At 37.9% G+C, this 27,100-nt stretch overlaps 1 pseudogene; it reads right to left on the bottom strand.

Annotated features, from left to right (window-relative positions):
- The window catches only part of LOC113269873 (adenylosuccinate synthetase isozyme 2-like), a 55,643-nt pseudogene extending 33,443 nt beyond the window's left edge, over positions 1-22,200 (bottom strand).
- Between the last annotated feature and the right edge of the window lie 4,900 nt (positions 22,201-27,100).

Below are 27,100 nucleotides of genomic sequence, written 5' to 3'. Positions count from 1 at the left end.
GTAGGGAGTAGCTTGTGGGAAGAGTGGCCTCAGCTCTACTAGAGTGATGTATCTCAGGAGGCAGTAGTGGGAGATGTTCATAATTACACTTCTGTATTACTCTACTTGAACTCCTTTACCAATCTACCACACACTGAGGGGCTTTAACAGCAGAAATGTATTTTTCGCATAGAGGCTAGGAAGTCCAAGGTTAAGGTGTTGGCAAGGTAAGTTACATTCTGAGATCTCTTTTCCTCTCATGACTTGCAGGCTGCTGTCATCTTCCGGTGTGTTCGCATGACCTCTTCTTTGTGTGGAGAGAGAGGGAGCTCTTTGGTTTCTCTTCTTATAAGGATACCAATCCTATCAGAGCAGAGCCCCACGCTTATAAGCTTATTTAACCTTAATTACTTCCTTAGCGGCCCCATCTGCAAATATGGCCACACTGGGTTTAGGGTTTCAACATAAGAATTTTGTGGGGACATAAACATTCAGTCTGTAGTAACTACCTACCGCCAGAGATTTGAGAGGTGCATCTTTTAAAAACATGTTTTATTGTAGTATATAATACAGAAAATTGCACAAATTTTATTTTTATGGCTCTTAATTTTTTAATGCCAAGAGAACTAATAAAGTGTAATTTGTATTTAGTAGAATGCACACATTTTAAGTGTATAGTTCAAGGTTTTGTTTTGTTTTTTTTTTTAAAGATTTTATTTATTTATTTGACAGAGAGAGAGAGACAGTCATTGAGAGAGGGAACACAAGCAGGGGGAGTGGGAGAGGAAGAAGCAGGCTCCCAGTGGAGCAGGGAGCCCAATGTGAGGCTCGACCCCAGGACCCTGGGATCACGCCCTAAGCCAAAGGCAGACGCTTAACAACTGAGCCACCCAGACGCCCCTAGTTCAAGGTTTTTGACAAGTGTATATACACCTGAGTTACCATTAACCACTTCAAGATACAGATTATGTCCAACACTCCAGAAAGTTCTTGTGTTGACCTTGGTGCTCCAATAAAGACTCTGGGAACCAATGCTTAGGTGAGCTTCCCTGGTTGTAGGTAAGCACTACAGAGAAAAGTAGAGGGGGAAGATGACAGGGAATTCTGGCAGTGCAATGAGGGGATTCAGGTAACAGTTTTAAAGAGGATACTCTGGAGATGCCTCTCTCGTGAGGTGGTCTCACTGCCTGAAGGGGGTCTTGTAACAATTACAATTACATACAGCAGTGCTGTATTTTCAGCTATAATGCATTTGGGAAACTGCACCTGTGAGATATCTCACCCTCCTGACACTAGTGGGTATGTGGGATTCCCAAGCAACTTATATTAAACAGTCTTATCCTTTTACCTTGTAATAGGATAACTAAAACATTTTCTAAAGAACACAAAACAGTTTTTACGGGAAACTTTGCTGTCTCTTCTATATTAATATTTAATGAATGGAAAAATGCATTTGTAGGCTCTATTGAGGTTCTCAGAAACAGAGATTCATTTACTCATTTAATATTTTTCCCAATATATTTCTTCAACAAACATTCATTGAGCTCCTACTATGTTCCATGTTTTGAACTAAGCACTAAGAGAGACACAAATGAACAGGAAACTCTAGGATCTCATGGTTAAGAGTGGTGGAGGCAGAACTGCAAATGGATTGTTTCTGTTGTGACTGGAATAACTCAAAAATGGTGATGGGCAAGAGGAGGAAGGTAGGAAGCAGCTAGCAGAGAAGGGCACAGGGCTAATAAAATGACTGTATATGATGATAACACATGAGAAGAGCTATAATGGTGCAATGAACAAAGTTTTATTGGGGCTCAATGGATGAAGAAAGAATTCTCTAAGGGAGCTGGGCTAGGTTTCAAACACAGCACACATTTTCCCCTCTTATTAATTCTTTCCTTTAAAAATGCTTTAAAATATTTTAAATTAAAGTTGAAAAAAATGAAATAGTACCAAAAGTTTTATAACCCCAAATAGTAATCTCCTGCACCAGTGACACCTGCTACCCCAATCTCATTCCCTAGAGGTAAACATTTTAGCTATTTCAGCTATTTTGTTTTGTATTGGTCTGTGTACTTCTTAAGATTATGCTTGTAATGATATTTCTTGATTTATTATCATTTTGACATTATCTATTGATTTCCTGTTAGGATAGATGGGAATTTTACCCTCTTAAATGTCACTCACTTTCCACTCTCCTTCCTTCCAAAGAATTTCTTGATTAAATCAATATTCGGTGCTTACATTATTATAATCATGTAAATATTGTTCACTGCAGAGCCAAGAATTTCCGAATGATTGTTTCCCTCCTTTTTTGTGTAACATTTTATTTTTTCTAGAATTAATTTCTGTTTTTAAAAATTTGCATATTTTTGTGTGTGACCCTTAATTATCCTTAATATGTTTTGTATCTCTCAAAAGATTCCCCCCCCATGCTTAAATGTATAAAGTGTCTATTAAATCAAGGACATGTGTTTCCAGATTGATAGGGCCCATGAAGCACCAAGCATAATGGTGAAAGCAGACCTGTACTATGGCACTGCGGCACGTCAGAGTGAAAGTCAAGAGCAATGGGGACAAAGAAAAGATCCTGCAGACTTCCAGAGAAGAAAACAAGATTCAAGTAAAGGGTTGAGGGTCAGAATGGTGTCAGATTCCTCACCAGCAATGATGGAGGCGAGAAGGGGGGGGCTATGCCTGAAAATTTCAGAAAGAAAGGGATTTCCATGCTGCGGTTGCACATCCAGCAAAGACCAGTTAAATATGAACATAAAGTAAAGACATTTTCAGACATGAAAATTCTCAAATTATCTCCCAAGCACCCTTTGTTAGGCAGTTATTCCAAAATGAGGGAATTCACTAAAAAAGGAAGACGTGAGGATCCCAAGAACAATGGATCCAAAATAAGAAAAAGACAAAAGAAATCTCTAGGATAGCAGTGAAGGGAAATCTCAAGATGGCAGCTGGGTAGCAGGACCTAGGGAAATCAGCCCAGATTGGAGCAAGCACAGGCCCCAGGAAATCATCCTAGAAGGTGAAATTGTAGAACATCTAAGGCATTTGAACATACCGAGAAGTGATGTACAAAATTGGAGGGAGAAGTGAGAACCACTCAATTTAATGGTAAAGACATAAGAAACTGAGCAAATAAAAAAAGATAATTAACTCTAGAGAAAATAAAATGTGTAGGGAATCAAAGGTAATTGTTTACATAGTCAGCGTATGTCAACCCTGAGCATCAATCTGACCAAATTTACAAATAACTAAGCTGGAAGGATGGGGCCACTTGGAATGCACCTGGGGTGGGGTGGGGTGGGGTGGGGTGGGAGTGGTGGCTAAATGGGTTAAAGTCTTATCCCCCTGTAGTGAGAGCCCACAGTGAGAGTGAACAGAAAATATTCAAATCAAAATCAAGCAACATAAGCATGTTATTGACACATATGGAGATAAATACCAAAATAATTGACTAAAAGAAACCAAAGTGGTGTCCTCAGTGGATTGGGAAATAGGAGAGAGGGGAAGGGAGTCCTGTGGTTTTCATAGCAATTATTTGATTGTCTGTGTGTCCATATAATTTTTGTAAACATAAAAACCACAATTTAAAAGGAAAAAAATATAAAGTATCTATCAGTTTTCCTTTCTTCCTCCCAGAGTTCTCCATCCTTTTGCTCTCCATCCTGTAAATTAGATTGGTTGCTCTGTAGCTCTCTTAGCTAGCTATCATCCTGGGCACATCCTTTAGTTGTCATCCTGGGACCTTATATCCCCAAGGATTCCTGGTTCCTTGGATTTTTTGTGTTCCGTATTTTTATTCATTCATTTGTTTTGCTGGAGCATAGCTTTCATAATGTCTTTAGAAAGTGTTGAGGGTTGACTTGTTTCCCCAAAAAGATATGTTGAAATTCTAACCTCTGATACCTTTAAATGTGACCTGACTTGAAAATAGGGTCTTTGCAGATATAGCCAAGTTAAGATCAGGTCATTAGTGTGGACCCTAATCCAATATGACTGGTGTCCCTATAAGAAAAGAGACACAGACACAGATGACGAACGCCACATGACGATGGAGGCAAAAATTGGAGTGGGGCTGCCACAAGCCAAGAACACTAAGGATTGTTAACAAACACCATAAGCTAGGAGTGAGAAATTGAATACATTTTTCTCCTAGCCCCTAAAAAGGAACTAATCCTGCTGACACCTTAATTTTTGAACTTGTAGACTCCAGAACTGTGAGAGAATACATCGTTGTTACTAGTTTAAGTTACTAGTTTGTGGTGATTTGTTATGGCAGCTCTAGAAAGAGTATATTGGAAGTTAAGTTGAATCTTGGCAGATCTGAAAATGTCTTTATGATTCTCACTCTTGATGTTGGCTCTGTCTTAATTTTACCAGAAAATATCAAAGGATTGCAACCAGGTCTTGATGCCACCTGATTGACGGTAATTGCAAGATGCATTCCAACTGTAAGGATTTGTATATGTGTAAAAAAACAAAACAAAACACTGAGTGTTATGATAATTAAAGTAGGATATGATGGCTGGGTATAGAATTTTAGGTTGAAACTATTTCTGAATAACAATTTTGAAAGCAAATCTCCACTAAGTCCTAGTGTTGCTGCTGAGAAGGCTGATGATCATGTGACTTTTTTTTCCTGTTAGAAATTTGTAGAATAGGCTCTGCCTTTTTATTCTAGAAACATGTATTTCTGTTCTGGGTAACTTAATTTTACTCTTAAAAAAACTACACACACACACACACACACACACACACACACACACACACAGATATTTTCATTTCCATGCTCTCTCTTTGGTATTCTTATTATGTAGGTATTTATTTTCCTGGATCAATCTACTAAAATTACTCTTATCATCTCTGATTCTCCAACTTTTCATTGCTTTATTATATTTTTGGAGAGATTTCCTTGACTTAATTTTTTAACAATCTCAGAAATTTAAATCTTGGTTATTATAATTTTAATTTCCAAAAGCTCTTTCATGATCCCAGATTTTTCTTTTATTCTGAAAAAAATCGAAAGTGCTTCCCTTGGGAAGGAAAAAAAAGAAACAAAAGGAGGAGCAGAGGTAAACTTTTCTTCCTATGGGTTAACCAACATTGCCTTGCCTTTCTCTTTGTTTCTTTACTCTGTTTGCATTGCTTAACATTTCACTGCCTTACACTCTTAACATTAAAAAAGAAGGGATCCTGATGTCCCTAACCTTGAACAGATTTGTCCATAAACAATGTAAAAAGGCCTCCTGTCTTCTGTCTGTGCATTATAGAGATTCTGATTCCAGAAAACAAAACAAAATAAAATATATTTTTTATGTTTTACCTATCCTTGCTACCAGCTATACCTTTTAAAAAGTGTTGAGCTAAGGGGCGCCTGGGTGGCACAGCGGTTAAGCGTCTGCCTTCGGCTCAGGGCGTGATCCCGGCGTTATGGGATCGAGCCCCACATCAGGCTCCTGCGCTATGAGCCTGCTTCTTCCTCTCCCACTCCCCCTGCTTGTGTTCCCTCTCTCTCTGGCTGTCTCTCTCTCTGTCGAAGAAATAAATAAAATCTTAAAAAAAAAAGTGTTGAGCTAAGATTACATTTATTCTACAAGAGCTCTCAGAGGAGATAAGCATGTGATGAGAGAATTAGAACTCAAGAGGAGTGAGTTGGTGGAGTGATAGGAGTGCCCCTTGGGCAGAAGTTCAAGATTTGCCAATTGCTACCTTTGTGACTGTTGAATCACATGTTAAGTCATATGTCACATGTCAAGTTACCTCACAGCCTCAGCTTCCTAGTTGGTAAAAATGGGTAAATGAGATCTATCTTGTCTAACTCATAAGATTATTTTATCAAATGAGATAGTGTCTAGGCAATTACTGGGGTCAATTAATAGCTGGTAGAGGATTAGACTTGGAGTCACAAGATCTGGTGTCAAGATCTTGTTTGCCTCTTCCAGGCTGTGTGACCTTGCACAATGTTCTCTGAACCTCAGAAGAGGGTTAATATACTCCCTGTGTCATTGCCTACTGTCATCAGTGATTTGGGCATCACCCCCTCCTTTTTTATTTGTTTATTTTTCCTGTTTATTCTTTTCCCCCATTCCCATTCTCCTCCCCACTCTCCTTTACTCATAGGTGACCATTCTAATATGTGTGAGGTGAATCCTTTAACTACGTTTGTTTTTATACTCTGTGTATCATTCTTCTGTGTGCAGCCATTCAAACATATGAAAATGGTGTTATGCTACAGATCTCATTCTGCATCTTGCTTTTTTCACCCCAAACTCTGTTTTAGAGAACTCACCATGTTGCTGTATGTTTATATAGCTTATTGCTTCCGATTGCTGCATAGTATTTTACAGCAGTGCATTTATCCATTCTTCCTAGTGATGGATATTTAGATTGCTTCCAACTCTTGTCTTTCATACATGACCTTGTGATGAACATCTTTGTACAAGTCCCCTCAAGAACTTGTGTGAGAATTTATCTGAGAATATGTGCTTAGACCTAGCAATATGTGTACTTATTTTCACAACAGATTGCCAGATCTATCTCCAGAATGATTGTACCAATCTCCATCCCCAGCAGCAGATCAAAAGAGCTCCTCTATCCCACATCCTTGGGATGTGAATAATAATTCATATTATTCAGATTTCTAATTTTCAGCAATCCGGTGGGAATGGGACTGTGTCTCATTTTTTTTTAAATTTTGTATTTGTCTAATCACAAATGAATTTGACCATCTTTTCAGATGTTTCTCAGCCTTTTTTTTTATTTTGTGTGATTTGCCTGTTATATTTTTGTCCATTTTTTTTGCTAATAAGTTTCCTGTTTTTTGTTGACTTACAGGAATTCCTCTTCTTCTATGTGCTAGTCTCTTTTTAGTTCTACATGTCGAAAATATCTCCTCTCAATTCATTAGTTGCTTTTTAACCTTGTCCATGGTGTTCTTTATGGAACTAAAGTTCTTAACTTTGAATTAGTCAAATTAATCTTTTCAACTGTGGTGATGTTTGTACAACTCTGTGGCAATACTATAAATCATTGAATTAGACACTTCAAATGAGTAAATTGTATGGCATGTGAATCATGTCTCATAAAAGCTGTTATTTGGCGGAAAAAAGATATTGCTAGATTGCCTCTCCAAAAAAAACAAAAAGTTGTACTAAAAGTCCTGGTCAGTCCTAATAGATAAGAAAAAAATGGATCTTTGAACTTGAAAAGAAGGAATAAAATTGTCATATTACATATATATATGTACATATATATATACATATACATATATATATATTCCTCTACAAATAAAACTAATGATATAAATAGTAAACTATCAGAGTTTCTGGATGTAAGATTAACTTATAAAAACTTTACAACAATAATCAAACAGAAAATATACTTAAAAATTCATAGTATTAACAAAATTTTTAAAATACCTAGGAATCAATAAAAATTCACAATACCTCTGTGAAGTAACGGGTAAACTTTACTAAGAGTCACAGAACAAGTCTGAGTAAATAGAGAGATTTTTCATGCTCTTGGTTGAGATGACTTAATAAAATAAAGATGCCATCTCACCCTAAATTAATATATAAATATAATGAACTTTCAACCAAATGTTCAAGTGGATATTTTAAAAAAGAAATTTTTTTCTCATAAATGTATATTCTTATCTCATAGCCAATCTTAAAAGTTAATCATTAAATTTTCCCTATTTAGTATTTATCACATGTTTGGCATATTACTGCTACCCACTTAAGGCAGTTCTCTGTTTGCTAAAACATTTTGAAATAACAAATTTACACTTATGCTTTCAAAAATATGTTTTTCTGTGTCTACTGAAGGAATTACATGATTTTCTCCTGTAATCCCTTACTGTGGTAAAGTGTATTGATAAATTTGCTCACATTGAACCCTTCTTGAATTCCTGGGATATACCCTAATAATTGAACATGATTTTTAAAACATATGGATGGATTTTCTTAGCTAATATTTTATTTGCATAGTTGTATTTATGTTTACAAGTGAATTTTTTCTTGAATTGTCTTTAGTTTAGAATTAATGTTATGATAGCCTAATGAATTGAGCTGGGTAGCAAGTTTTATGGAACAAGCTAGCATAAGAAGCTGTTCCTTTAAAGCTTGGTAAAACATCTGTGAAACAGTTGCTAGTCAGTATTTTTCATTTCTCTCACTTTCAAAACCATGGCTCTCTAACAAATGCAGTTGAGAGAATCCTGTTAATTTGAAACACTCAAATCATACTTTAATTCTGAAGAAAAGACCTCAAAAATTAGATTGACTGTTAAAATAATTTACTTAAGGAAACCTACTTCTTTTGTGTTCAAACGTTTTTTTTTATCTCTTTAGCAACAGAATTATGCAAATTGAAGAATAGTGTTATTGAAGTACTCCCTCGCATAAAAGAATTGCTAAATGTGTTAAGGAAAGAAGTGACAACATTTTTACTCCTCGAAGTGTCAAGGCTGTTCTTAAAAGGGACAACATTATTTATAAATAGGAAAAGAAATTCTTAACTTGAGATGGATAATCACTACAGCTCTTGCTATGAATATCTTTTGAAGAATTTGTTTCTTTTACCTTGATGTTACTAAATACCCTTCCAGCATTTAGGGAACAGGTGGAATCATGTATAGTGTTGAGGAAGGGATCAAAAATAGGTGAAAATGCTTTTTTTCTGTCAGTGGGCAACATTCTAAAAACTTGTTGGCCAAGCGATTCAACTTAATTTTAAAAAATGGAAAAGCACGTTATGTTTGAAAGGTGGCATTATGTGTTTTGACAAATGGAATTTGAAGAGCAATTCTCAGAGTTCTTAATTTTTTGCCAATTCGTGGTTAGTGTACTGGTCTGTACGCTAATGTTGAACATGTTTTCTCATTAATAAATGTTCAATGAACAAAAGAATGAAATAGATTCAATGTGGTCACTGTAGAAGCTATGTTCTAATACAGTTGGAACCACAACTACAAAGAATTTTATTTTATTTTGTTGTATTGTTTTATTTATTTATGACAGAGAGAGCATGAGGGGGGGCAGAGGACGAGGAAGAAGCAGACTCTCCACTGAGCAGGGAGCCCAACTTGGGGCTCACTCCCAGGAACCTCAGATTATGACTTGAGCCAAAGGCAAATGCTTAACCCACTGAGCCACCCAGGTACCCCATAACAACAAGGAATTTTATAAGCAAATTCTACAGAACAAGGAACTGTTGAGGAGAGGCAAATTGTCAAGGAAGTATAATTAAAGAAAGATGTATGTGATTTGATGTTTAGATAGTGGGGACAGATGGTTTTGGCTATAATACAGGGGGCTTACACTAGATTGGTTTAAACACAATGGACTTAGAAGTCAATTCTAGGAAGAGGAGGATTCAAGCAAAAATTGAGAGAACTATTTCCTAAAAATAGTGTGAGATTTGGAGGCTGAGAGAAATCACAGCTTTGGTGTCCAACATAATAGAATATAGCACAAATAGGGAGCACATGTACTTTTACTAAATGGGAAGTTTTTTGAGGCATATTGGAAAGTTAAGAAATATTGAGGAAGACTTTGAAATGATGAAAAAGAGAGAAAGGGGAGGAATTAAATACTCTCCTGAATAGTGAATCTCTTCCCGGTTGTCTCTACATTTCATGGTCTTTTTAAAAATTAAAAATATATATTGATATATAATTGACATATAACATTATATTAATTTTTAGTGTACCATATAATTATTTGATATATGTATGTATTGCAAAATGATCACAATAAGTCTATTTAACATCTATCATCATACGTAGTTATAAATTCTTATAAATTTCTTGTAAATATACAATATAATATTAACTATAATCACTATACTGTACATTACATCCCCCCAGGACTTATTTATTTTATAACTGGAAATTTATACCTTTTGACTCTCTTTATGTATTTTGTCTACCCTCTACCCCTCACCTTTGGCAACCACCAATCTGTTCTATCTATGAGTTCCTTTTTTTTTTTTTTTTTAAGATTCCACATATAAGTGAGAACATATGGTATTTGTTTTTGTCTGACTTATTTTACTTAGCAAAATGCCTTCCAGTTCCATCCATGTTGCCGCAAATGGCAAGATTTCTTTCCTTTTTGTGGCTGAGTATTATTCTACTATAAACCATGTTTTAATTATCCATCTATCCATCAGTGGACACATGGATTGTTTCCATATCTTGTCTTTTGAGAGTACATATATTTTTTCAAGTTAATGTTGTTTCCTTCAGTTAATACCCAGAAATGGAATAGCTGGATCATATGGTAGTTCTGTTTTTATTTTTTTGGGAAAAATCTCCATATTGTTTTCCATCATAGTTGTAGTAATTTACATTCCTACCAAGAGTGCATAAGGGTTCCCTTTAATCCACATCCTCACCATCACTTGTTATTTCTTGTCTTTTTGATAACAGCAATTCTAACAGCTATGAAGTGATATCTTATTGTGGTTTTGAGCTGTATTTTCCTGATAATTAGTGATGCTGAGTACCTTTTTGTGGACCTGTTCACCATCTGTATGTCTTCTTTGGAAAAATGTCTACTCAGATTCTCTGTCCATTTTTAAATCAGATAGTGTTTTTGAAACTGAGTTGTATGAGTTCTTTACGTATTTTGGATATTAATCCCTAATCAGATCTATTATTTACAAGTATTTTCTCCTATTTGGTGCCTTTTCTTTTTGTTGATGGTTTTCTTTGCTGTGAAGAAGCTTTTTAGTTTGATATAGTTCCAACTGGGTTTTGTTTTGTTTTGTTTTTTGCTTTTGCTGCCTTTGCTTTTGGTGTCAGATCCAAAAAATCATCACCAAGACTGATGTCAAGGAGGTTATTGTCTATGTTTTCTTCTAGGATTTTTATGGTTTCAGGTCTTACACTTAAGTCTTTAATCCATTTTGATTTTATTTTTGTGTATGGTGTAAGATAATGGTCCAGTTTCATTTCTTTCCATGTGATTGTCCAGTTTTCTCAGTGTCATTTTGAAGAGACTGTTCTTTTCCCATTGTATATTCTTCGCTCCTTTGTTATAAATTAATTGACTATATACGAATGGGTTTATTTCTGGATTCTCTATTCTGTTCTGTTGATCTGCGTGTCTGGTTTTATGCCAGTACCATATGGCTTTGATTACTATAGCTTTGTAATATAGCTTGAAATTAGGCAACACGAGGCCTCCAGCTTTGTTCTTCTGTCTCAAGGTTGCTTTGGCTATTTGGGCAAGATTTCAGGAAGGAGAGGGAAAACAGTGCTGGAAGCAGAGCAGGACTGGGGCATCTCTCCTGGATATTTTCCCTTTCCACTTGGGACAGATCTTGTACTAGCTCCCATGCATATGAAAATCAAGTTTGATTGCTTCACCCTCTATGTGTCCATGGAGATATGCAAAGATATGAAATTCAAGAATGCTTTCTGTATGATCCAAGGTCAGTCTCTGAGCTTTTTCTTTTTTTTCTTTTTTTTTTTTTTTAAAGATTTTATTTATTTATGTGACAGAGAGACAGCCAGCGAGAGAGGGAACACAGCAGGCGAGTGAGAGAGGAAGAAGCAGGCTCCCAGCCGAGGAGCCCGATGTGGGACTCGATCCCGGAACGCCGGGCTCACGCCCTGAGCCGAAGGCAGACGCTTTAACGACTGCGCTACCCAGGCGCCCCAATCTCTGAGCTTTTTCAAGCCACAAACTCCTTTAGTAAAATGTTCTTGAGCTTCAGGTACATGGAAAAGATCACCAACATGGGAGTCTCATCCCCTGACTCTCTACTCTCTAAGCCTATCCTACCTAATGGGTGACTGAATATCTCTGAACTTCAGGTTGGTAAAAACAAATGCAATGATGGACATGCAGTATTATTCAATAGATAATTAAAAGCAGAAATTAATCTTCTAAGGTTCTTGGCTCATCCTCTAAGCCTGCCTTATTCTAAAGGAGCTAATGTTTGCATTTCTAGGACCATGATCAAGAGTCCAGGGTGGAGGCAGGATGAACCACAGTGCCCCTAACTTCTCTACCCATCTAGATGTAAAGGACAGCATTAGCGCATTGCGTGTCTTCAGTGGCTTCTCTCATTAGGCTTTCATGGAGATTCCCACATCACCTTTGCCAGTTCCCACAGTTGGGTATTTACTTGATTTTTCTCACTCCGAAAAGTCCTTGAATGTTTGCATGCTAGTATCCCTTACTTTTCCCCCTAATGACCGTTTTAGAAAACAATTACATGTTTCAAAAAAGGTCTTCTTAGGAGATTGAAATAAAGGACCCCTGATGGTGGTGGGTATGCAAAGACCATCTCAATTTCCGTCTGTGCGTATGACCAAACTAACCACTTGGTTAATCTGACTCCTTCCTTTTTAAAGCCCCAACTCCTAGGATAACCCAAACATCAACATAAACCATGGCACAGACACAGGACATCATTCTGCTATTAGAACAAACAAATGTATATATGAAGGTTATCATTCATTAAAAAAGAAGGGCTCATCCTTTTTAGAGGATGTGTTCCTGAAAGAATTAATGAAGTTGCTGAAATTGGATGCAAAAAATTCTTTGAGCAAAATTTTTTTTTCTGGAGGGGAACTTTCTGTTTGACAATGAAACACAAGTCCCCAAAGATGGAGACAGTGCCCTGAGGTACCTGGCATCTTTGGTGCATTCTGGTGGGTCCTGGATGGGGATACAAGCTTCCTGGGGTCATGGAAGGTGGGAGACTTGGCTCTAGTTGTTGATTTTAGAATTTAAAGATTTTCCTGGGCTCACTCTCTCTGATCTGTCTCTCTTTGTCTAGAAAATTCACTGTTTGACATTTTTTTAGAAAAAAATTTATTTATTTATTTATTTGAGAGAGAGAGAGAGAGAGCAAGTGCACAGAGAGAGCAAGGGGCAGAAGGGGAGGGGGAGGGAGAGAGAGAATCTCAAGCAGAATCTGTGCTGAGCATGGAGCCCAATGCGAGGCTGGAACTGGGGTTCAGTCTCATGACCTGAGATCATGACCTGAGCTGAAACCAAGAATCTGACACCTAATTGACTGATCCACCCAGACACCTCTCACTGTTTGACTTTTGAAACAAAATATATGCATTACTCTGATTTTTTTAAAAAAATTGTGAAACTATTGCCAAGAAAAAAAAAAAGAGGATTTATCATAGGTTTCCTTAAAATCTGCAATTAATTCTGATACAAAATCCAGTTTTGAAAACAAATTTTACAAGATAATCATTTCTATGAGCTTAACAAGACTTGATACTTTCAAAATGAGCTCCACCACAAAATATCAGATGATGGATAAATTAAAATAAATGTGCTTTTAAATTCATTGCTAAACTCAAGGAGAATAAGGAAAGTTCTAAATTTTAAAAAGACAAAAACAAATAAAATAGAGCTGAAAATAGAGTGGAGAGCCAACACAGTGGGTTGCTCTAGAGTGAACCTGGAGGGGAGTAGGCATGTGGCCAACAATCCATGGCATTCCACCATCTTCTCAGGAGCAGAAGTTTCTTCTATCTTTTTTTTGTCTCATCTCATTCAACCTGCTGCATATATATGATAATGCAATCAATGCATTGATAAGGTTTTATTACTATTATCGACAAAGTGTTCTAAAATGTATTTCTCTTCAAGGATATCATCCTACCGTCCTAGGACTTCATGTTTCTCACATGCCTGGTGTAGAAGTTCTAGCAGCTGCCTGGCATTATTTTTTTCTTTTGGATAAATAAGGCCATCTGAATAAATATTGTAATTAGGACCATAATGGCACATTTTGATTGCTTTTAATAAATAACACCAACCAGAATTGTTTCTTAGATGTGGCGCTAATGATTATTGATGGCCAAATTGTTAGATTTAGATCAGAAATTCTTGACTGAAAATTTTTGTGAGACTGTAAACTATAATGCTATGAATGTAGAAAATATTTGCAAAACTTTCTGGATTTGCCGCATTACCTTAGAATAATCCTCAAGAATTCATAACAGAAAATGCAAGAAACTGGAAGCTGATATAGTTCAGCAGGTATTGTGTGCAGAAAATATGGGTAAAATCGTGATAAAGAGAGCAGGATCAGAAAATTGTTAGAAAATCTAGGCTCTGTTCAGTCTTTGTTTTTATTAGGAAGTGTAGAAAAATTGGTTAAAAATAAAAAGTTGACATTGTATGATATTAGAATCTGAAACCCTTTAAACTTTAGGATTATAGAGTTTTGCTTTTTAATTATCAAAGTGGTCAGATAAGGATGGCTCATGTTGATGTAACAGGGCTATGACTCACTACTCTTTTTGTGATTACATCATGTTGCCATTTAATTTTTACAACACCTTAATTTATTTGTGATTTGCCCTTCTACTCTCCTTCTAAAAATTAATCTTTCCCAGTTCTTTCACCTTCTTGGGATTGATTATGAACTAATTCTTTATAGACTCGAAGTTTACATTAGCTTTCTTAAAAAGAAAACAAAAGAAAAAGATCGAGATTTTTGTTAAAAATGTTAAAGGCCAGCTCTGTAGAAATCTCAGCAGTAACACTGTTCAGCAGGTGCCAAAGACAGGATGAGTCTAGGTGCTAAGCTGCAGTAGCACACGCCCTGGAGACTTAGAATCACAGGACCAGTCTGCTTATTGAGATAGTCCTCCGGCTAGAGTAGGCTTTGGCAATACTGAGGAGTAAGCTCTTTGTCTGCAGTACCTTCTTGCCCTCCATGTCTATCATCATCACTTTGTGGATGGAGCACCTTATACTCTGCCATGACTCTCTAAAACCCCTTTTCTTTCCTTTTCTTTTTGTCTTTCTTTCTTTCTCTCTCTCTCTCTTTCTTTCTTTCTTTCAATATATTCATTTATTTGACAGAGAGAGAGAGAGAATTAGTGCACGGGCGGGGAGCAGGGGCAGAGGGAGAGGGAGAAGCAGACTTCCCTCTGAGCAGGGATCCTGACGTGGTGCTGGATCCCAGGACCCTGAGATCATGACTTGAGCTGAAGGCAGATGCCTAACCAACTGGGCCACCCAGGCGCCCCTCTAAAACCTCTTTTCTACAGCCAGGATGCCCCACCTGGGTCTGTGCATTCATTCACTCACTTCTGTGCATCTTGACCATGTGCCAATCATTGTCCTCACCTCATTTTCTAGGGAAAGAAAAAGTGACATTGAAGTGAGTCTTGAGGAACAAGGGAAAATCTACGAGATAGAGATGTGGGGGAGGTTATTTTAGTTGGAGGTAACAGCATGAATAAAGCTACGGGAGGTTTATAGCTGACTTATTTGGGGAAAGGCGAGTGGTGAGATATGACTAAAGATAGATTATGTGGTGTAGGGAAGCCAGTTTGGGGGTCAAAGGAGGAGAAGATGGAGTTAAAAGGGTAGGTGGCAGCTAAATTATGAAGGGCTGAACACTGGGTAGAAAAGACAAAAGAGAAATCACTCCTCCTCTCCCAGGAAACATTGGACTTTGAGAGGCGATGTGTCCATCATGACTGTGTCACTGGGTCTTTAGCATGATGAGAATTTTAGGGTGAGTTGGAGTGGACATTGCCAGATTTGTGGGAGGGGTGGCTAAACCTGCCTGCTGCCTGCTCTGCACAGCCCAAGAGCTTTAAGAATGGTGTTACATTTTTAAATGGTTGATAAAAAGCCAGATATGTGAAACTTACATCAAACTAAAATTTCAATGTTCACAGATAACAGTTTTACTGGAATATAGTTATGCTCATTTGTTATGCACCGAATGCTTTTTTGCTACAAGGGTAGAATTTAGTTGTGACAGAAAACATATGGCCCCCAAAGCCTAAAAAATGTATCATCTGTTTGCGTTTTGAACATTTTGCTGAGCCCTGTCCTAAGCTGTTCAAAAACAAAGAAGTAGAAACACCAGAGAGGAAGCCCAGAGCAGGATTGAGCCCTAGAAAGATGGCTGAAGTGTTATAGAACTTAGCCCACAAGATGCTTTAACTAGATGTATTAGTTATAATAAATTTAACTAAATTTGTTAATTCTAGGGACCATGGTTTCCCTAGCATTCATTCTCCTGTAGTATACTTTGAAGCTATATAACATGCCATACTTTTAGCATGAAATATGTGAATTAAATGTATATATATATTTAATTCAAAATGATTTATGGGAAATCTAGAAAACTATGTTGACAGTTGTGGTTGACAGGCATTCTCAGAAGCATTTACATGAATGGTAATACAGAAAAGGAGTATCTTTCAGAATCGGAGATCCAAATCAATATAAGTAAATTACTGAAACCTTTTCTAACCTTTTCAAAATTCATCTCTCTTTATGAGAGCAGTAATGTCAATCACACATTTCTGCTTTAGTGTGGGTAATTTTAAAATTCTTTTCATAAGGCTCAGAGATATTACGTTATATGGTGTCTTTAAATTTTCTAAAAGCAATCCTTACTTACTTCTGTACTCAGAAAAAAATCATAATCACATATTGATCCAATTTAAGAGGAAAATTTATAATTGAGAAATTCTGGTTAAAGAAAGGTGAGTAAAGTATGTAGTACAGTGATGGAAGGGAAAATTTGGTTCATCGTGAGACCATAGTAGAGTTTTCAGAGCTCTCTGCCAGTTGATGTATAGTATCTCAGACCTGGATCCAGCATTCCCAGCTGAGAACTTCTGTCTCAGGAATGGAGGTTGTATTGACCAGTGTTCAGCTGCAGCAAAGAGAAGCAACTAGTTATTTTAAGCAGAAAGAGACTTAATTCAGAGAATCAGCTACTTATGAAATCAGGGGAAATGCTGGTGGAGCAGGGTCTAGGATGCGTCTTTGGGAATGGCTCCTGGGATACTGCAGAACTTGCCAGCCTGGGGAACAACCATCTCTTTTATGAAGATGGGCAATCAGTAGGCTACTTCTGGATCAGGAATCTGTTGTTGCCACCCCTGTCATTGATGCCCATGAAGGTGGAAGCTGAGAGCACCCAGCTGGCTGCTGCTGCAGAAATACATCTCTATAACCTTATTTTCCAGGGAAATTCAGCCAAAAGCAGCAGGAAAACAACCTCTGTCTCACTTTGATGTTCTAAAACTTGCACAAGTGCTTCTCATTGGGGAACCCTAATAGAACTCTAGCTGCAAGAGATTGTGGGAAATGTAGTTTTTAGACTTCTAGCCTCTGTGTGTAGGAAGATATCCTTAGAGGCAGGGGAAGAGAATGTTGGTTGAGGCTAATCACCTGTATTCATTTCCTAATACTGCTGTAACAAATTACAACAAACTGTGGCTTGAAACAACACACATCTATTATATTACAGTTCTGGAGAGTCTGACACACGTTTCACAGGGCTAAAATCCAGGTGCAGCAGGGCTCTGTTCCTTCTGGAGGCTCCAGGGGACAATCCATCTATGCCCTTCCTTGCCAGCTTCTAGAAGCTGTCCACATTCCTTGGCTCATGACCTCATTACTCCAACTTCTGTTTGCATCATCACACCACCTTCTCTGACTCTAACCTTCACATCTCCTTCTTCCAAGGATTCTTGTGATTACATTGGGCCCACCAGATAATCCAGGACAATCTCTTAAGATCCTTAATCACATCTGCAAAATCCCTTTTTCCACATAAGATAACCTAACCACAGGGATTAGGATGTTGACCTCTTTGGGAGGCCATTATTCAGCCTGCCCCATTGCCTTTATGCAAATGGGTGAGGGAGGGAACTGATGTTTCTTGAATATCTGCTATACACCAGGAATTTCATATATATCCTCTTATTGAACATTCTCACCAGCCTTTCAAAGTGGACACTATTATTCCTCTTACAGATGAGAAAATGAGATTCAAAGAATTTCAAAAACTAGCCCACTGTTCAGTGATAAAAAGAAATGAGCTATTAAGCCATGAAAACACATGGAGGAACCTTTAATGTATATTGGTAAGTGAAAGAAGCCGGTCTGAAAAGGCTACGTACTGTATGATTCCAACTATATGGTATTTTGGAAAAGGCAAAATTATAGACAGTTAAAAGATCAGTGGTCTACGGGAGTTGGGGTGGGGAGGAGGAGCGAGGGAAAGATGAATAGGCAGAGCACAGGGGATTTTTAGGGCAGTGAAACTATTCTATATACCATAATGGTGGATACATAATATTATGCACTTGGGAAAACTCATAGAATTGTGCAGCACAAAGAGTGAACCCCATGTAAATGATGAATTCATTGATAATAATTTATTACTATTGGTTCATCAATTCTAATAAATATACTACACTAATGCAAGATGTTAATAATAGGGGACACTCTGGGGTGGGGAGGTGGGAATATATGAGAACTTTGCACTTTCTGTTCAATTTTTCTGTAAACCTCAATTGCTCTAAGAAATAAAATCTAATAATTTAAACAACTAACAGTAAAAACTAGCCCGGCTGGCATGTGGCAGAGTCCATAGGTAATCTAGAAATGTTTGGCTCTAAGAATGCATGAGATTTTAGTGATACTGTGAGTTCCAGAGACGCTGGTGCCCTCAGATTTTCATAAACCATCTAAAATCTGACAGTGATGGTCTCATCCCAGAAGGTGCGGGTCTGCTTCATTCTTCGTCATTAGGGGTTCTTTTGAAGTGCTCCCAGTTGATAAATTTGAATCGGGTTTAATGGGTTTGCTGATAGGGAACTGTTCATTCTATCATCTTTAAGTAATCAGTTCCAAGTTTTTCATGGGTTGTACACCACCTACATGTGAAACCTGCTTCTTCCAAAAGTAAATAAAGTGCTTTTCACATGAACCAATCCTACCTGCCTGACGATCTCTTAACAATAACAATAAAAAAGGCATCGATTTAACTCTAATCTGATATTGGGGAAAAACGTGTATTGATAAAAACAATAATTTGGCCAACTGTTTAAACTGAGAACTACCCTTGTACCATCTAATCTTTATGTCCTTTGAGGGAGAGAATGGTGTTATACACTTAAGCCCTTGAAACTCTAATTTTTCTGCCCTTTGTATATAATGTCTTATTTATTTCTTAAATGAGATTCTATCATCAAAATTCATAACTACTGGTACTCTTCCTTCCCCCATCTTGTAACTTTTATGCAAGTGATAGTTTTCTATATATTTTTGGTAGAAGGATATAGATTAGGAAATATAGATGAATAAAAAGACAATAAATAAAATCACAGAACTTTTAACGCTTGGAAATAACTACTGTCGACATATGTTTATATCCTTCTAAATGTTCCCAATGAAAAAATATGCATATATATCACATATTATTGGGTTTGTCACATAAACTCACTGTGAAGAGTTAACAAGCTGTTCAGGGACCGGGGATCCCCCTGATTTTGCTGTTCCCTTCTTCTGTATGCTCATTTCCAGCTCAGAGTCCATGATGGCTACCCAAGCTCCAGCCATCATATCTATTTCATCCTGCAGGAATGAGGAAGGGATGAAGAAGAGCACACCCACTCCCTTTAAGGGCACTTCTTTATATCCAATGGGTCAGAACTTAGTTGGGGAACTATTTTTTTTATTCCAAGTGGCCCTATGCCCAACTAACCATCAGACATTGTACTAAGAAGGAAAGGGAAAATGGATACTGGTAGACGACAATTTTTGCCAAATACACGTTTCAAAAAATCATATTAATTTTACTATTTTCCTAACATGATTTTTTCATGTAACAATATAACATTAATGTCATCCTAAGTCATATGTATATATGTCTATCTATCTATCTATCTATCTATCTATCTATCTATCTATCTATAAAGTCATTGTTTTGATGATGTTATATTACTTCATAGGTACAAGTAATTAATTCTCTATGAGTAATGAGTTTTTTTCAAATTTTTGATATTATAATAAAAAAAACTTGTGGCAAGTATTCCTGAATATAAATCTTTTCACACTTCTTTGTCTGTTTTTGAAAATACATTCTTAAAGTGACTTACTCTGGTAGAGTAGTGTTTCTTGAGTCAGATAAGTAGAGACATGGTAAAGGCTTTTAATATGTATTTTTAGAAAAGGTCAGTGGATACAACCAGTTAGTAGCAGCTTATGAGAGACAGTAGTGTGCATTTCTCCCCGACTTCTTAGTCATTGATATCATATTGGCATCTTGAAATCAGCCACAGTAGGAGTATTTACACCATGGAAATCAACAAATGCTACAAATAAGAACCTTTTTCCCTTCTTCTCCTGGAGAGCTCATTGTGGAACATTTGCTAGCACACAGCTGCAAAGTACTTACAAATCTTCAATCCTAACAGTTTAGGAGGATTTATTATTTTCACCTCAAAATCCATATCAGTGCTTAAAATAGTAATAATTCCAATTGTAACTTCTGTATTCCAATACTGATAACTCATATTACCTGTTGTTATCTCCAGATTTTTTTTTCATGGCTTGTTTAGAGATGGAAAACAATTTTGGGTATATTTGGATATATTTTGTACCCCACCAGATCAGTGTAGTCCATTAAGGACAACCGAATTTTGCAGAGATTTGGCATGATTGTGTGATAATTCCAAAGGGTACTGTACTTTGGAAAATTGTTATTTATAAAAACATTTTAAATAATTGCTTTGGCACACATTGTTGATTTATAAGGAAATTCAAACTTGGTGACTCATAGAGAAGAAAGGGGGAGAGTGATCGGAATCTCCAGGTCTTTGTCTAACTTTCCATGATCATCTCATACATTCCATTTACGCCCACAGGTGGGGTTCTTCCAGACCTCGACCCCTGCACCCTGCCTCAGTAGCTAGTAAATCATTCTGTTGATCAGATTGCATCATTTCTGTTGCAGTGGAATAAAAGTTTGGGTCACTGAGTAATCTAGTTCTAGGAAGCTATAATTCTATGAGAAATTATAAATGAAAGGGAGGCAGCCTGGCACAATGAAAATAGTACTAAATTAGGAATCAAGGTCTCCAGAAATCTAGGTCCTATTTTGTCACTGGGCTGTGTAAGGAATCTGATAGATTCCTCTGTCACATTTCTACTCCACAGTCCTGATTCACTGATCTGGCCAACGAAATTGGTGCTCTGCGTCCCCTCACTACTCCTCCTAGGTTTTTCCTACAAGGACCTACAAGGAGCTACTCAAGAAATTCCCATGTAGAAGAGTAATAGTTTTCTGCCTGATAAGAGCACAGGAGTAGCTACTTTACCTCTAGCTAACTATATACTCTGAGACAAGCCTTATTTCTCATCAGTAGAATGGGGGTGTGTGAGGATAAGATTCAATTTGTGAGTCCTAAAATTCAAAGATTCTATGAAACCAATTCACCTGCCTAGTAACTGTACTGGAATCAAAGTAGCCTGACCGGTAGAAATGAAACTCCCATGTAAGAGGCATTTGATCTAGCTTGCACAGAGTGCTGTATGAGAACATGATGCTAAGATGTCATATTTTATGTATGCTCTAATTCGGTTCTCACTGGAAGAGAACAGTGGTGATGTAAGAGGCTGTTTATGAGATTATGCCAAGGGGGAATGCTTGTGCCCTGTGACAGTAAAGGCTATAATTCACTTACACATAGACATCAAATGTTATTGCAAAGTCATTGGGAAAATTCTAATTATCTTAAAGTCATCTGTAAAATATGTATCTTGTTTTAAGTAATAGGAATATGAAGTAAGATCAAATTCTGGATCGGAGCTGCCCTTCATGCTGACCACCTATGGAGCATTTCAAATTGTATAGCCTCTGCACTGTTCTCTTTTCTCCTAAGTATCATTGACAACTGTCCCCCCAATGTAAGTTGCAGGGTACAACTGAAATCACCACCCTACCCCTCAAAATATCTTTTCCATCCACACTTTTGAAATGTTTGCTACTTGAGATGGAGAAATCCTTTTTCTAGGTTTTTATCTCCAGTATTCCTTTGTGAAGAATATTGCAATATAAATTGGTCACAAACACTGGTAGAAATGGACAGAGCAATGGCCAAGTGTATCAGTTTTCTAGGACTGGGGTAAAAAATTACCACAAACTTGGTGGCTTAAAATAACAAATTTATTTGGTCATACTTCTGAAGGCTAGAAGTCCAAAACCAAGATGTCAGCAGTGTTGGTTCCTTCTGGAGTCACTAAGGGATAATTCATTCCATTCTTCTCTTCTAGCTTCTAGTGGCTGCCAGAAATCCCTGGTGTTCCTTGACTTGTAGACCCATCACTCCAACCTCTGCCTCCAACTTCACATTACCTTCTCTGCTCTGTCTTTCTGTTTCAGATCTTCCTCTGCCATTCTCTTACAAGGCCACCTGGCATTAGATTTAGGACCCACCTTAAATCCAGGGTGATAGAACCCTAACTTAATTACATCTTCAAAGGCCCTTTTCCCAAATAAGATCACATTCGTAGGTTCTAGGGCTTAGGACATATATTTTTGGAAGGGGAGGCACTATACCCAGAGAAACTCTGATAAAAACACTGATACCTAGGATAATACATTTTGATTGGAAGAGATGGTAAAAAAAAAAATTTAAAAAGGTAGCATCAAGATATTGGGTTGGAATTGGGGGAAGAGCTGGGAGTGGGAGAAGAAGACATACTTTCCATTTTACTGGATGGGCATTCTGAAAGTGGAGTTGATAACGCACGAAGAAAACTTTGCCTTTGAACTCTCCTTGCTAACCAAATTCGTTGGCTTGACAAATCACTGGTTCTCTGCTGATACCAACAGGAAACCTAGGAATGAGACTAGAACTGAACCATCATGTGGCTTTTGGTTTTTCTGACTTCCCATTTGTCTGATTATTTGTTCATCATCCCTTTAGCAAACATTTATAGAGCACTTACTATGCTCCTGGAGCACGGTGGGCTATCTCCTCAAGCGCATTGTTGGCATTACCTGTCTCTGTTCGCACCCAGCACTGGACTGGATGCTCAGTGGAGCTGCATGCTATCAAGTCAGTCACTAAGATTACAGTCAAGTAGAGTAAAAATTGCCCTAGAAACACGTTAAAACATTTATAAGTACACTCACATGGTTTTCTGTGTCGGAATAAATGGTTCAGACATAGCAAGCAATCACAGCACGAAGATGAATGGAGCACATCCTAGGTGATTAGCTTTCTTCTAACATTATTTCTATTATTTTATTTTTCCCTTTGGCAAGTTTACAGAATTAAATTTATGAAAATTGTAAATGTATTTCATGTGACTCTAGCCAAAACCACATGAGCAGCAAGGAGAAATGTAGCAATTAGAAACTTCCAAAACTGAGTGAGCCAGAGGAAACTGTTAGGGATATTTTGTTTGCTTGTTTATTTAGAAGTCACTGTTGTGCAGTTGGAGACCTGGGGTCAGACAGGTCTGGGTTTGACTTCAGATTCAACCACCCCTTTCTGTGTGATACAGAAAATTCCAGAAGAAACTTGTGCAATCTACAAAAGGCTGGGTTGCCTCATGGCTCATTTGAATGGAGCCCTCATAAAGGCAACAACAGTCAAGTAACCCCCAACACGTTGAAAACAGTTTGAAACTCTACTGAAATCTCGTGGAGATGCACCAAAGAGGAAGTTCGTACGTGGTACACAGTATACTTTCTTAAAATTCCCTCTCTCTCATCCCTTTTCCCGTATTTTGCGCATCACAGATGGCAGTTGACTAAAATTCCCACTTCTCATCTTTTAAAATTCTGTTAGTTCTCCCAAAATTATCTGCTCTCTAGCTTTTCTGATCTTAACTTCCTGCCCTTTTAAATGTAAATCACTGAGATGGTTTTAGCTGGGTTTTTTTCAGTTCTCTTGACTACTCCCCTCTCCCCAAATCAGATCCACAAAGCATGAAGCAAACCTACGCAGAAAAATTGGGGATTAACTGGGATTCAAACTGAGCAGTCTGATTTTGCTACTTACTAGCTAAGTGATCTTGGACAAGTCACCCTCAACTCTGTGATTCCCTCCCTTCCTTCCTTCCTTCCTTCCTTCCTTCCTTCCTTCCTTCCTTCCTTCCTTCCTTCCTTAGGTAAAGCCAATAAGACCAACTTGGTAAAAATGGTTTGAGGATTAATTGGAATAAAATAATGTATTTTCAGATTTCTGTCACAGTGCTGGCCCATTTTAGGCAACCAAAAATATGCTAGTCCTCTTCTTACTCTTTTCTCTGTAGACAGACCTCTGTGTAAAGACAAATCATAACCAAAGTCTACTTGGTCAGTGTGGAATCATATAATACATGAATGAAAACCGTAAAGGCACCATGCTAAGAATAATTGATGAGTTCATGCCACCATGAGAATGTTTTGCAATGGCTACCACAGCCTGGGTGTATACCTTCCACCAAGAATTTGTTTTTTCTAAGAATCCCCCAAATAAAGGAGGAATGCTCAAATAGTAGACAGTCAAGAAATTTCCAGTGTCTGCTATACTGGATCATTTTTATTTTTTATTTTTTGGGCGGGGGGGGGGCTCTTTCTGTAGTTTCCATTCTGTGAAATTAGTGGTCAATTTCCACATGGCTGGAATATGCCCGTTAGTACAATGCATCTTAGCATCACTAATGCCATCGTGTCAATATATATATATAGTGTTAGAAGTATTTAGTCAATTAATGGATTTTTGAATTTATTTTACTCCGAAGTTGGCTTTACCTTCAAAATATATTTTTATTATTTGTTGCTATTATTATTATTGTCTTTTTCTCCATCTCCCTTGCTCCCTTTCTTGGTTCTAGCCATCCCCATCTTTTGTGGAGAGGCCAGGATGGACCACTGAAAGGTCTGTGACTCTTCCTCCCCTTCACAGCAGGGTTACCCTTCACATAGCAGTCGGAGTGGTCTTCATAAAAACACACATGAGACCATGTGACTCCTCTGATAGTTTCCCACTATTATTTTATCTGGAATAAAATTCTAACATCCTACTTTGACCTTGAGGGCCTAACAAGCTGGCCATGTCTCTCTGAGAACACCTGCTTCACTCCTTGTGCTGGGTGTTGCAGCCACACTGGCTTGCCTTCTCTTAGCACATTTGCTCTCATGTTCCATCTGCCTAGAGTGCCTTCCCTCCATCTCTTAGAGACGTTCTCTGGCTGCTTCTTGTTATTCGAGTCTCAGTAGACACTCTCTGGGCACTTAATCTTAAGTAGACCCGTCCCTCCCCCAATCATTATTATGTCATTCTGCTGTTTTCATACCATCCACTACCCTCTGATATTTTGAACTGATTGTTAATTGATTTAGTTGCTTATTGTTTTTCTCCCTCCACCCAGTCTCTGTGAGACTACATGCCTGGATGTATCTCTAGTGCCTGGAACATAATAGGAGCATGATAAACATTATCCCGATGTACAGGAATTTGCCACGGCATGCCTGTGAAGACCGAACAAAGCCTTGATTCCTTCCCCTTCCTTCTAGATGTCTTTCCCTCATTTAGAATTGTTGCTTATTTGAGTCCCCAGCCTCTCTGCGTCCTTTCTGGGAAGGAGCTTTTTCACACCAGGTTTCCTGCACCCCCCTCCTCCCCTAGCAAGGTTTCTCTACTCCAAACTGCCTCTGCTGTGTGCAGAGTTACTCTCTCCCTCAGTTTTACTTATTTAGTGTTGAATGGGCATATTTGCATGCACAAATATTTGAAATGGCAATTAACATGTATATTTGAGGTTATTTTAAAATATCTTGATGGCTTCCTATTTTCTTTACTTCCGTGGCTCACTATTTTTAAAAAATATTTATTTATTTTAGAGACAGAGAATGTATGATGGGGTGGAGCAGAGAGGGGAGGGAGAGAGAATCTTAGACAGACTCCACTGCTGAGCATGGAGCCGGATGCAGGGCTTGATCCCAATACCCTGAGATCATGACCTGAGGTGAAACCAAGGGTCAGGAGCTTACTCAACTGCACCACCCAGGTAGCCCCAAGGGCTCACTATTTATTCTGATTTTAGGGATTCTGTGTCTCTCCATCAGTGTTTTCAGGTCTATACTAACCTGAGTCAGAGTTTTGGAAAGCATCATCTTTGAATACAGTTGAAAACCACCATTTTAATCCCTTTATAGAACCTAATAAAAGATTTCAAAACTCAGTGCATTTCTTCCTATTTCTACCTGGCTAATGAGCCTGTCTTCTTTCAGGCTTCAGCTAGAAAGGAATTGGTTGACAATTATCATTGTGATTATTTCCTATTACGGAAAGGGTTTCCCCCTGGATACAGTGGGGGGATACAGAGAAGAATAAGACCAAAGCCCTTTCCTCTGGAGCCTCATAGCTCCACAGGAGGGAGATATCAGGACTAATAACCTTAAGACGGTATAAAACATTGGCCATCCCCCAAAGCTACCAATTGTTACTGAATGGTTTTAGTGGTTTCCATGACAATTTTCCAAAAAACAATGGCTTATCTCTTGTGGTTTGTACATAAAGAAAATTTTTCAGCTAACTACACTATGGGGGCAAATGGATCTATATCAATTTATCATTAAATGTGCAAATGACCAAATTAGTTTTTTTTTTTTTAAGATTTATTTATTTATTTGAGAAAGAGACAGAGGGAGAGTGAGGGGAGGACAGAGGGAGAGAGAATCTCAAGCTGACTCTGCACCAAGTGCCGAGCCCAATGCAGGGTTTGATCCCATGACCCTGAGGTCACAGCCCCAGCTGAAACAGAGTCAGACACTCAACCAACTGTGCCACCCGGGTGCCCCCAAATTAGGTTTAATTGCAGTTTTGGAGTGGTAATTATGCAGGTTTTTCCCAATCTACTGACTCCACATTCTCAAATTGTTTTTAGGATTGTTTTTCCCTTCATTCATGGAAAGTAAAGTGTTAGGGGTTGGGGCACAGAAGAAGGAACCCAGAATCCAGAAGAGGTAGTATCGGTTCCTAACTTAAGGTTTCAGCCAGGTCTAGTCGGACAGTAACCTGAATCCTTGGGAGAACAGAGAGTTCTTGGATGGCAGCATTTCCCAGCTGTGCTTAATTCCAAGTGGCATCATCTAGAGAGTGTGTCAAGGAGAGCTTGATAGAAAAGTTGGTTGGGAAGCAAGTCCTTTGCTGTGATGCTGAGTTTGAAGAAAATAGAAACAAAGAGACAGATGCTGGGCACTATGGCTCTGCATTAATGTAATTGGATTTTCTTCCTTTCCTTCTGAAACTCCAGTGGTCTTACGATGCAAAGATTTAGAGTAGGAAATGCAGAGCAAA

Source organism: Ursus arctos, unplaced genomic scaffold, assembly GCF_023065955.2.
Source record: "Ursus arctos isolate Adak ecotype North America unplaced genomic scaffold, UrsArc2.0 scaffold_33, whole genome shotgun sequence".
NCBI classification, from domain to species: Eukaryota; Metazoa; Chordata; class Mammalia; order Carnivora; family Ursidae; genus Ursus; species Ursus arctos.
This window is presented reverse-complemented; position numbering and strand designations above follow the sequence as displayed.